The sequence below is a fragment of the Notechis scutatus genome, chromosome Z, assembly GCF_049901735.1.
Source record: "Notechis scutatus isolate UNSWTSFEM ecotype Mainland chromosome Z, rNotScu1.2, whole genome shotgun sequence".
NCBI classification, from domain to species: domain Eukaryota; kingdom Metazoa; phylum Chordata; class Lepidosauria; order Squamata; family Elapidae; genus Notechis; species Notechis scutatus.
Window position 1 is genome coordinate 114,493,029 of NC_142025.1, and position 14,323 is coordinate 114,507,351.

Here is a 14,323-nt window from a genome sequence, read left to right on the forward strand (position 1 = left end):
GCACAGTCTTATCCGGTTGAAGATTCCTTTGTGGCTGCCATTTCTGACAGCCGCTCCACCGCCTCAGGAAAAAGGAGTCTAGCCGGCTGGGGAAAGGGGGTGCGATATCCCCAGACCCCTGCCTGGATCTCCTCTGTCTTCCGCTGCCTCTTCGGGGCAGCGACAACCCCCAAATCCAGTTGGATCGGGGGTACCTCAGCGGCGAGCGCAGCAGGGACCCGCAGGGAAGCGGATTCCTGCTGCCGCCGAAGCCTTGCAACCAGAAGTCGCAACATTGCATTTCTAACAAAGTGTCTTTAAAAATACCCATGTATTTTATTTTTCCCATACCATAGAAAAGTATGCCACTCCAGCTGGAGATCGTGGCCCTCTAGACTTAATAATCTTTTGTGTCTCAGATTATTTATCCATTCTTTCACCCATACAAGTGCAGAGGCCTGGTGATATAACTCCCAATCTGGCAACCCTAAGCCCCCTTTATATTTGGTATCTTGTAGCAATTTCAATCTTATTCATGCTTTTTCCCATTGCCAAATATATTTTAATATTTTATTTAGTTCTTCAAAAAAATTATTTTCTAATTTTATTGGAATTGTTTGGAATAAGAATAATTGTCTCAGCAAGATATTCATTTTTATTGTGACTATTCTTATCATCAGTACTGCAGGTTTTTCCATTTCTCCAAGTCTAATTTGATTTGTTTGTGGAAAGGGAATTTCACGAAGGCAGTAGTGTCACAAAAAACAGGAAAAGCCCAAGGGGAACATCAGGTCAGCCAGAAAACAAACTTACATAGGAAAAGGAATCAAATAAAAAGTATTAAAGAATCCCTATAGACAAAAGCCTAAGTAATTAAGAAAACTAGACAAATAGGAAAAGGAAACAAAAGATAATTTAGAAAACCCTTACAAACACAGGACATACCAAATAAGCAAAACAAACAGAGAAAAGACACAAAATATAAATTACAAAAGGGACAGACAGGAGATTGCCACAGAACAAATATGAAAAACTATCTTAAAGCTAAAAGAGATTACAGAAAACCAATAATACAATCTGGCCACCCCGCGGAGTTTGCCCTCTGACAGAAATAAAGACAAACTCAAACAGGATTTGAAACATTAGGCACAAATACAAACACTCACAAAAAATCAACTTACAAAGGGAGAAAAGGGTATAAAAAACCAGGGGCTTACCATAAGAAGCTAGCTAGCCCAGGAACACAGACTTCTCACTGTTCTCCGCCTTGCTGAAAAATAAAAAGATCCAGCTTTCAAGCAGTTGTCCGTATCCTTGCGCTGGAGCTCTCCCAGCGGGAAAATCGAATCCTCGAAAGAAAAGCATTTTGACACCTTTCAACATGTTGTAACAATTTCGTTTTGTTGTAGTGAATTGTCATTCTCTCCAGTACTGATTATGGCTTATTTGCTTTGGCCTATGCTCACATATCAATAGAAATATCGAGGCAACAAAACTGATGGTATAAGAAGTGATCCTAAGTTATAAAACACAAGAAGATGAAATGCCTTTGCAAATTTCAATCTAGTCAATGACATTTATATATCATCCTTGGTTCCATAAATAACCATTTCATTTCCACATAGAATTGGTCTGTCTTGTAAATTTATCCAGTCCAGTTCCAAGAAAAAAATAATGAAGAAGGGTCTGAAAGCAGTGTTTCTTTGCTTTGTTCTCAACACACTTTTTAAAAATGTGGAGATTTCATTTTTCTTATTAGTATTTTGCAATTTAATCAAGACAGGGATGTTAGACTATGAAATCAGAGGCTATGTCATTTGGTGTTTTGTTTTTTTTTAAATCAATAGAGGTGCACTATTTTTATGAAGTGATGATAGTCTTTAGACTTAAAGTAAACTACCAGGAAAATTGTTGAGTTCCAAACCTCATTTATTGAACATTCAGTGTGGGTTTTTCTTCTTCTATATTTTAAGATAGAAAGACTTTTTTTTTTTCATTTCCTGGAAGCTATAAATAAAATAATGGAAGATTTAATCTTTTTATCCCTAATAATTTGTTTTCTTTTGGACTGTATTTTTCTTATCCTTCTTGGAGTAGCTCCACAAATTTTTTCAAGGGACTTCTTTTAACAATTCAGCTGGAGAAAGAGTCTTTTTTAAAGACAAAAGAGAAGGTCAAGGTGGTTTTGACATTGTCAACATGATCACCTTTCTGAATAGATCTTTTCAAAGAGTTAAAGTTGGAGAATTAAGGCCCGATGCCCCAGAAGGAAAAGAACTCATCATTGAGAGGAACACAATCCTTTGGCACCCTGGTTTTAACCAGGTAGGTAATCACAATTGTATAAAAGCCTGCATAAATTTCATCTTAATCTAATATAATCTGTTGATCTTTGTCTGTTAAACCATATTGAAGATAGTCCGTTTCCAAATCTGATTTCTGTTGTTGAAAAGGGAAAAAGGCATGTTCTGTACCAAAGTTCATTTATGACATTGACAAACTGGATTTATGATTTTAAAACCAAGTTTACATATGAGGGTTACAATTCCATTTGAAATTACAAGGATTGTATCCTTTCCATAGTATTTTGCCATCATGCCAATTTCTTTAATAATTAACACTGCCCCTCTTCAAGACTCTTACACATCCTTGTAATTTCAACATCTTTTTAATGTACAGTAAAATTTCCAATTGATAAAATTCAGCAGCCTTTGGGAGGTAAAATAGTATCTGTTCCCATGAAGGAAAACAATCAGAAACTGTTTTAAAGATCTCCCTTTTCAAAACTTTTTATGTTTATCACCAGGTTCTTCCACTTTCTCAGTGTAATGACCATTGTTTTCCTGGATATTGTAAGAAAGGAGATGAAGAAAAAAAATTATGTTGCTATGATTGCGTCCGATGTCTGGAAGGGAAGATTTCAAATCAAATGGGTAGGTTAGACATTCCTAGAAGCTTTCAACAGATATGCTTAAGCAAGTTGTAACATGTTACTTTAGGATGCATATAATTATTAAATTTATGAGTACTTCAGGGCAAATATTCATTTATTTACCTGTGAATCACAATCCATTTGTCTATCAGATTCTTACAAGTCATGTTTCCTATACAAACTCAAGCTATATATGCATTGAACCATAGAGTTTATATGATGACATGATCTATATTTTTAATTATTATTATTTTTGTGTGTGTTTGCATATGCATATGCATATGTATATGCACATATATATTTATATTTATGGCATTCAGCTTTGTTCGGGTATTTTCCCACGTCATTGTAGTTGTGCTTTTAAAGTTGTAGCAACGTTTAGGCAGAATCTCATCTGCCATCATCAGGCTTCTGTATAGTGTTCATCTGTGAGTCAGACTTTTACAGTGGTTTCAGATTTAAATTTGGGGCAGCCTATTGCTGTGCCAGAATGGTTTTTTCTTCATCCTGATTGGTTGGGAGTCTTGGTCTGTGTTTATTGGTCTTGGAGTTTGCTGTGTTCTGCTTGATTGGTGTTTTTAATATCTTCTGTCTGTTTTGTGGCTCTTTTTGTGTCTTGATTGGCTGGCAACATTGTGTTACTTTATTGGAGGCCTTTAGTGCAGCTTGGCTCCGGGTAAATGGACAGCTATCATTAGTTAGGAAACTAGGTTTCATCTGGGTGCCTGGTTGGGGTGTGTTTGAGCTGGAGGTATCAGGGGGGATCTGTTTGTGCCCAGGTGTTTGCCTGGCTTGTGGTGTGGAGATTTTTTTGTTTGTGAGTGCAGGCTTCCAAATGATTGACAGTCTGGCGGAATCATCTCTTCTATTCATGCTTTCTGGTCTTTTTTCAATCTCTATGGCTTCTCTGATGATTCTGTGGCTGGGGTTTTCTATAGTGGCTAGGGTTTTGGTGCCATTGCAGTTGATGCTATGACTTGTGGCTTCCATGTGTTGGACTAGTGAGGAAGTGCATTCCAGCTTTTTGACTGCATTTTTGTGTTCATCCAGGCGGGTACTTATTCTTCTATTGGTCTGTCCAATGTATGTGGCCGGGCATGATGCACAGGGGACTTTGTATATGCCTTGGTTTTCTAGGTCTCATATTCATATATATATATATATATATATATATATATATATATATATATATATACATATATATATATATATATATATATATACACATATACATATACATATACATATACATATACATATACAAATATATATATATACATATACATATATATATATATACATATACATATACATATACATATACATATACATATACATATACATATACATATACATATACATATACATATACATATATATATATATATATATATATATATATATATATATATATATATATATATATATATATATATATATATATATATAAATTTTTCAGGGTACTTACATGTATGGTATTCAGCTTTGTTCGGCATTTTCCCACATCATTGTAGCTGTGCTTCTAAAGTTGTAGCAACGTTTCGGCAGAATCTCATCTGCCATCAACAGCTTCTGTATTGTGTTCGTCTGTGAGTCAGACTATCACAGCCATTTCAGTTTTAAATTTGGGGCAGCCTACTGCTGTGCCAGAATGGTTTTTTCTTCATCCTGATTGGTTGGGAGTCTTGGTCTGTGTTTATTGGTCTTGGAGTTTGCTGTGTTCTGATTGATTGGTGTTTCTAATATCTTCTATCTGTTTTATGGCTCTTTTTGTGTCTTGATTGGCTGGCAACATTGTGTTCCTTTATTGGAGGCCTTTAGTGCAGCTTGTCTCCGAGTAAATGGACGGCTATTATTTGTTAGCGAAAACTTAAGAAAACAAATATCAGACCTCTATGGGGAGGAAATAAACAGCCAGACAAAAACCTATGAGAAGCTGGAAGTTAAAAGAGCAGGAATACTATGTGACCTCAAATTCCTAAGCAGCTGCAGAGACAACAATGCAACACCAACCTGCATCAAATTAGATTTTCATCACAGCACAGCAGCTACTAAACGTATCCTGAAAAGAACTGAAATGGCTCTACTCAGGAATGAGCTCCACAGAAAGAGATTCCAATTGGATCAGCTAAACAAAGATTTGCTAAGACTACACCTGGAATTGAGCAGCAAAATCCACCCTCTACTTTGGGACAAGATAAAACAACTTACAACTTGGAGAGCTGAAACTGAAACCACTTACAAAAATGACAAACTCTTGAAGAAACTAAAGAAATTAGAACATGACAAGAAAGCCCCCAACAACTCACAACAACACCTGAAACAATTAGTATATAACGTTTCCAACAGAAAACTCACCAAAACAGAAACAGATGTCCTAAGCAAAGGATTCAATTATGCTATAGCACCCAAAAAAATCCCCACAGAATCCATCATATGTGCAGTAGAATCCAGCCTAACTAAATTAAATACAGATGAAGTTGATAGAATAAGACACCAAGTTACTAACAACCTATGCACAAGCAAACCACCCAAAAGCAACTTGCAAAAAGAAGAAATAAAAGTGCTGCAAGCCCTGAAAAAAGATAGCAGCATAATCATACTTCCAGCAGACAAAGGGAATGCCACAGTAGTAATGGATAGAAAAGACTACGAAACAAAATTGACAGACCTACTCCAAGACTCTGCATACAAACCCATAAACACAGACCCAACCACATATCTGGAAAAATTAACCAAGAAGAAAATTATAACCAGCCACATGAGCAAAGAGATCCAATAGACGATCATTCCAAGAGAAAAATCTTCCAGATGCCCCAAACTATATGGCCTCCCAAAAATACAAAAAGAAGGCATACCTCTCAGACCCATAGTCAGCTCCAGAAGAGCACCACTACAAAACCTAGCTAAACGCTTAGCAAAACAGCTACAGCCCCATGCTGAAACAGCAGCTTCACATGTACAAAACTCATACCACTTCTTGGAAATGATCAAAGATCTACACATGGAGCAAGAAGATCTACTTGTAAGTTTCGACGTGGTTTCACTATTCACTCAAGTACTGATAAAAGAAACCCTTGAAATCATCAAAAATAAATACCAAACAGCTAAACACTGCTTAACCAACACATATTTCATATACAAAAGACAAAGATACAAGCAAATTGAAGGAGCCCCTATGGGATCACCACTGTCACCCAAAATTGCAAACCTGTTCATGGAAGAATTCGAATTCAGAGCCCTGGCTAATGCCACCCACAAACCCAAACTATGGTTAAGATACACTGATAACACATTTGTGATTTGGCCCCATGGAAAAAAAAACCTAAACAATTTCCTAACACACCTAAACAGCACACACCCCAAAATCATGTTCCCCATGGAAATGGAAACGAACAAACAACTACCATTCCTAGATGTACTAATTTACAAAAAAACAGATGGCACACTAGGACACACCATATACCAGAAGAAAACACACACCAACCGCTACCTCAACCCCCAATCCCACCACCACCCAGCACAGATAAACTCCGTGGCCAAAACACTAATCACCAGAACCAAACACCTGGCAGACAAGACAAACATAAAGACTGAACTATGCACCCTGACTAAAGTACTGACAGCCAACGGCTTCCACAAAAGCAAAATCACCGGCTTGATCCACAAAAACACACTGAGACATAATGGAGACCTAGAAGATGAACAGACCTATGGAACAGCTGTCCTGCCCTACATAAGAGGTACTACAGACAAAATCAGTAAGATACTACACAGGCATCACATCAAGACTGTCTTCAAAACAGACAGAAAAATAGTAGCCATCCTAAGGAACCCCAAAGATAAAATTGACCTGGAAAATCAAGGCATATACAAAGTCCCTTGTGCATCATGACTGGCCACATACATTGGACAGACCAATAGAAGAATAAGTACCCACCTGGATGAACACAAAAATGCAGTCAAAAAGCTGGAACACACTTCCTCACTAGTCCAACACATGAAAGCCACAGGTCATAGCATCAACTTCAATGGCACCAAAACCCTAGCCACTATAGAAAACCCCAGCCACAGAATCATCAGAGAAGCCATAGAGATTGAAAAAAGACCTGAAAGCATGAATAGAAGAGATGATTCCACCAGACTGTCAATTATTTGGAAGCTTGCACTCACAAGCAAAAAAATCTCCACACCACAAGCCAGGCAAACACCTGGGCACAAACAGATCCCTCCTGATACCTCCAGCTCAAAGACATCCCAACCAGGCACCCAGATGAAACCTAGCTTCCTAACAAATGATAGCCGTCCATTTACTGGGAGCCAAGCTGCACTAAAGGCCTCCAATAAAGGAACACAATGTTGCCAGCCAATCAAGACACAAAAAGAGCCACAAAACAGACAGAAGATATTAAAAACACCAATCAAGCAGAGCACAGCAAACTCCAAGACCAATAAACACAGACCAAGACTCCCAACCAATCAGGATGAAGAAAAAACTATTCTGGCACAGCAGTAGGCTGCTCCAAATTTAAAACTGAAACGGCTGTGATAGTCTGACTCACAGATGAACACTATACAGAAGCCTGATGATGGCAGATGAGATTCTGCCGAAACGTTGCTACAACTTTAGAAGCACAGCTACAATGACGTGGGAAAATGCCCGAGGTGACTTAATTCCCCCCCGCCTTTGCATCTTCGGGCGGGCGGCGACGGCTTGGATGTTGACCTCGGCGTTGGTGGGGCACTTCGTATCAGGGTCAACGCAGGCAGCACCATATCCGGTGTGCAACAAAAGTACTTCCTAACGGCAAGCCCCCACCATTCCCCATTTCGCATGTTTTAATATAGGCCTTAATTTGGGGAGGAGCTTAATTTCATTTCATGCCTATAAAACATGCTGGGACTTCCTATTGGGGGAGGCCATATTGTTGGAGAAACAGGATATATATATATATATATATATATATATATATATATATATATATATATATATATATATATATATATATATATATATATATATATATATATATATATATATATATATATTTGTTTTCTGAGGTTCTCATGGTATTTGTATGTGGATCTTTGGTTATTCGGGTTTTCTCCCGCGTAAGATTCAAAGTATCTAGGCAACGTTCGATGAAGTCTCATTCATCATCTTCAGGCTTGCTTCTTCGGCTGTGTGCTTCTCAGAGTGATGTGAGCTTTCAGACGTCAGACGGACACAATACAGAAGCCTGATGATGGCAGATGAGATTTTGCTGAAACGTTGCTACAACTTTAAAAGCACAACTATAATGACGTGGGAAAATACCCGAACTAAGCTGAAGGCCATATATATATATATATATATATATATATATATATATATATATATATGTATGTATGTATGTATGTATGTATGTATGTATGTATGTATGTATGTATGTATGTATGTACCCTGTTTCTCCAACAATACGGCCTCCCCAATAGGAAGTCCCAACATGTTTTATAGGCATGAAATGAAATTAAGCCCCTCCCCAAATTAAGGCCTATATTAAAACATGCGAAATGGTGGGAATGGTGGGGGCTTCCCATTAGGAAGTACTTTTGTTGCACACCCGATATGGTGCTGCCTGCGTTGACTCCGATACGAAGTGCCCCACCAACGCCGAGGTCAACATCCAAGCCGTCGCCGCCCGGCCGAAGATGCAAGGGGGGAATTAAGTCACCCCGAAAAGACGGCCTAGCCACTTTTCGAGGCTCAAAAAAAATAAGACCCGGCCTTATTATATGAGAAACACGGTATGTATGTATGTATGTATGTATGTATGTATGTATGTATGTATGTATGTATGTATGTATATATATATATATATATATATATATATATATATATATATATATATATATATATATATATATATATATATATTTGTTTTCTGAGGTTCTCAGGTATTTGTATGTGGATCTTTGGTTATTCGGGTTTTCTCCGCATAAGATTCAAAGTATCTAGGCAACGTTTCGGCGAGGTCCCACTCGCCATCTTCAGGCTGGTGCTTTCGGCTTAGTGCCAGTGCAAGCAGTGTGTGACCGGAGCTGCCATCTCTCTATATATACAAGTGGTGGGGGATGGTGTGCTGGGCTGGTTGGCTGTGCTGCAGCCTCTTGATTGGTTGATGGAGTTGATGTTGGTATAATGGGCTGTGTAATGGCCTTTTGTTGTAGAGATATCCTGGATCTTGTGCTGTCATCTCCTGGGTCGTTAGCCTCTTGTGTTTTAACGGCTTGGGTAATGGGTTGTGTGATGGGCTTGTGAGTTCTTTTGTTGTGGTATCCTGGTTCTTGCGTTGTAATCTCCTGGAGTCGTTTGTGTTTTGATCTCTTTTCGATTAGCCTCCTGTGTAGTAACAGCTTGGGTAATGGGTTGTGTGATGACCTTGTGAGATTTATTGCTGTGGTATCCTTGGTCTTGTGCTGTGATATCCTGGGTCATTTGCTGTGTTGTGACTTCTTGAGTTCTTGAGGTGTAATTTCTTGAGTTTTCTGATGTGATGTCCTGAGCGGGTGGCTGTGATGTAGCATTTTGGGTTTTTAATATGGCTTTGAGTTTGGGGTCTGGGTCTGTGTTCGTTTGGCTTCGAGTTCGTGGTCGTGCCACATCTTCATGGTGGGGTCAGTTCGCTTCATGTATGGTTCAGAGGAGTTTGAAGTGGGTAGTGATGCAGCTGCAGTGCGGCTTCTGGTCTGTGGTCGTGTCTCATCTTCTGTGTGGGTGTGAGTCTGATTTTTACGTGGAAGTGTGGTGGTGGCATCTTGTGTGGCCCTCATGGGTGTGGGTCTGGTGTCATTTATCATGTTGGGTACTCGTCTGTTCATGAGGCGGGTTTCCAAATGGCTGGTAAGCGGGAGGTGTCATCTCTTTTATTCATGCTGTGTGGGCGTTTTCTATCTCTATGGCTTCTCTGATTATTCTGCTGCTGTGGTGTTCAGTTTTGGCGATAGTTCTGGTATTTTTAAAGTCAATCTCATGTCCTGTGGCTTTGAGGTGTTGGACCAGGGAAGAGGTTGGTTCTTCTTTTTGATTGAGTTCTTATGTTCTTCAACGCTGCACAGGAGGCTAATCGAAAAGAGATCAAAACACAAACGACCCAGGAGATTACAATGCAAGACCCAGGATACCACAACAAAAGAACTCACAAGCCCATCACACAACCCATTACCCAAGCCGTTAAAACACAAGAGGCTAACGACCCAGGAGATGACAGCACAAGATCCAGGATATCTCTACAACAAAAGGCCATTACACAGCCCATTATACCAACATCAACTCCATCAACCAATCAAGAGGCTGCAGCACAGCCAACCAGCCCAGCACACCATCCCCACCACTTGTATATATAGAGAGATGGCAGCTCCGGTCACACACTGCTTGCACTGGCACTAAGCCGAAAGCACCAGCCTGAAGATGGCGAGTGGGACCTCGCCGAAACGTTGCCTAGATACTTTGAATCTACGCGGAGAAAACCCGAATAACCAAAGATCCATATATATATATATATATATATATATATATATATATATATATATATATATATATATATATATATATATATGAATGAAAGGAGGTGGTTGGAAGGGCCTATTACCATACAAGGCTACATTGACTAATATTATATAAAGGCATAGATCTCTGTAATGGTAGCATAATATTCTGATGAGGTCAACAGAGACTGACAAAAACTTGGTAAGTAAATATATTTTTAGTTCCAGAGATCACAAGATATCTGTTTCTTCTTTTATACACACCCACACACACACACACATATTCTAAACTATTCTAAAAAAGAAGTTCCAGATATAGTTGTAAAAGAAGAAACATATATCCTGCGATCTCTGGAACTTAAAATTACATTTAATGTACTTACTAAGCTTTCGTCAGCCTCTGCTGACATCGTTAGAGTATTAAGCTACCATTACAGAGATCTCTGCCTTTATATATCATTAATCAATTTAGCTCTTGCATGTGTGATAGGCCCTTTCAACTGCCTCCCATCAGTAATTAGCTCTGTTGTTTTTGCTTCTGTCACTTTGGTCAAAGGAGACTTATCTCTTGTTGTTACTTCCTCCTGTGTCTGACCCATCCTGGAATGCTTATCTCTAGGAGGTGATTTTAGTCTGCCAGCTACTGTAATTTGTTGCTTTGCTCGTGACCTTGTGGTTGACCAGCTTGTTCTTCATTATGCCTGTCTGCTATAACTTGAGGCAGCTTTGGATGAGTCCACATGCCCAGGGATGGGAGGGGGGGTGCCATCGGTCTCTGCTCCCCAATGGGAAGTGGTCTCTGCTCCTCCTACAGAGTCTTTCCTGCTGTTTTAGTGCTTGGTAGGCCAGTGGTAGGCTGGTGTACACACACACACACACACACACACACACACACACACACACACACACAAATAAATGAATTTTCAACCTTATTTGTATAAGTTGTACTTCTCCCTAAGACTAGTAACAAAATATTGTTTTTTGTGTATGTGTAAGCTCAGAATATATTCAGCATTTAATACCTTGGTTTCTCCTGTCTTACGATGTTACCTTCATAACTTGTGAGGACAACCTTCTTATAAGAGACTCATTATAAGTCCAGCTAACCTAATAAATCTTTTAATGAGAGCTTGCCAGCTAATTACATTTTATAACATAGTTTAGAATTAAAAAGAAAGTGTACTGAATAAAACAAGGACAACTTACCTAATATCTACCAAAAACACCCACCTGAACACATCATTGGAATTTATGCTAATTGACCTGATTCAGAAATTTGTTCATTTCTTCTTCTTTTTCTTTTTGCTCATATAAAAGTATGACTGGAGGGCCACAATTTTCCTCATTTAAGCATGGCAGAGAAATAAGAATCAAGTTAAATCTAAACTTCTAGTTGCAATTTAAATAAATTCTATTGCGAAGCTGAATGAATAAGGGGAATAAATTAAATTAACGTTAAAAATGACAATTGTTAAAATTGTAAAGTACAACTAACAAATATTTGCATGGCTCAGGTCAGTTTAACTGCCAATGAACTTTCACTTGTTCTGCCATTTTCCAGACTTTTATTTCCATGAAAACATAAAAATAAGGGAAACCAAAAAACTTCATTAGACATGAGAAGATTGGTGAATTGATCTAATATTCATATAAAAGGTGTTGCCTGTAGAACCTACTAATGTTATCTCATAGAAGCATCACAAAGGCCAGGACAAAATTCATGAACTACAGTAATGTACTTTTCCTATATTAAAGATTCATTCCTAAAAGAAATAAACCTTGACTGTTCTTTGAAAGGACAAGTACTGAAGCTGAAGCTAAAATATTTTGTCCACCAAATAAGAAGAGAGGACAGACTTGAAAGATTGAAGGCAAAAGGAGAAGGAGACTGAAGAGCATGAGATAGGTAGATAGCGTCATTGACACAGTGGGTATGAGTTTGGGCACATTTAGGGAAACAGTGAGGATAGAAGGGGATGATATTATATGGTCCATGAGGCAATGAAGAGTTGGACATGACTTAGAAACTGAACAACAACAATATTGAAAGTAAATTTATGTGATTTTTTTTGTTTTTTGTTAAACCACACCACTTTTTCAAAATAAAAATACTCTTTAGGAAGGAGAAAAGCTAGAGGGTTTAAAGAATTATATTGGAATGAATCTAAGAGATTCTCCATCTGCTTCTGTTATTCAAATCTTACATCTATCAACAGAGTTTTCTTCTCCATTTTTGGAAATTGTCTCTATTGTAGTAATTTTCAAAAAATGTTAGAAAGACTGCATTTTAAGAGTAATTGCACTTTATTTTAGGCCAATCTTAAATGATAGAATTAAAACTGTACATACATAGAAACACAATCAAACTGAGAACAATTGGAAACAACTCAAAAAGAATAGCATGTGGCTATTAATAAAAGAGGGAATGCATAATGACAATGGCTTTAATGAAGCCAAGTTCATCACCTTCAGTATGTTGGCCTTTTGCATTGTGTGGATCTCCTTCTTTCCAGCCTATCTGAGCACAAAAGGAAAAGCCATGGTAGCTGTGGAAGTCTTCTCCATCTTGTCCTCCAGCGCTGCGTACTGGGATGCATATTTTTGCCAAAATGCTACATCATTGTTTTCAGGCCTCAGCTAAACCACAGGGAGCAACTCATAAAGAGGGCTTAGTACTTCATATATTTTTCTTGCTATACTAAAAAAAGAATAAAAAGCCTATTTGTTGTGTATATGAAACTTATAGAAACTATTTCTGTGAAAGGAAGATTTTTGGAAGCTTCTGATTATTAAGATTTATTACTGTCACCCATTAAGAAAAGAAGTGTTCATGTTGCTGCATTTTCAAATATTTTTGAAGATTGTTTAACTTAATGAATAGAATAGAATTCTTTATTAGGCAAGTGTGGGTGGACACACAAAGAATTTGTCTTGGTGCAAATACTCTCAGTATACATAAAAGAAAAGATACATTCATCGTCAATCCCTTTCACCCTTTCAACACAGATGAATCTACATTTCTTGGGTACTCTTAGGAGATTTCAGATATTCATGAGAATATTTTCATAAGCCTGAAGATAAGTATATATATATATATAAGTATATATATATATGAAGCAGGATTCCACTTTAAGAGAAATCAGAAGAGCCCATATGTTTAAATATTCATTTGTTTTAATTGCCTATTTTAAAGGAACATTGAAAAAAATAGTTTATGCTCATAAACAAATGGCATTTCCACTTTTCTTGAAGTTTTAGGGCCATATTTTTAACCTGTATATTTTTTTAAAAAATATACTATTATCAGGATTTTCAAAGACATTCCAGAGATTTTAGATGAACATCATAAATTTGGGATGATAAAATGTCTTTAAAAGTCAATTCCTAAAATAGTAATTTAATTTAAATTATTTTTTCAACACAGCCGTAACCAAATTCTATCAGCATGTTGCTGCCTTTACTGTGAAGAAAATCAATGAGAATCCCAGATTCTTGACTAACATCACCCATGGGTTCCATATCTATGACAGCTACTTGGAATGATGAATTATTAGACCACTTTAAACCTGCTTTTCAGCTCAGGTAGACTCATCCCCAACTATAAATTGGGCACCAAGGAAACGTTCTTGGGTATCATTGGTACACTTGGCACTGATGCCTTCAACCCCATTGCTGAGATTCTGAGTCTTTATAAGTTTCCACAAGTAATAAGTAAAGTTAATTTAAAGTTAATTTACTGTTTCTGACCAAGGAAAAATAACATAGTCATAAAATAGCCTCCTATTTTCAGTGGTGGAGAATATTCTGATTTGACTGGCAGTCCATTTCCTGGATCCATGCTCTGTTTTGGAAATATCTCTTGTTTTAATAGGTTCAACATTGAAA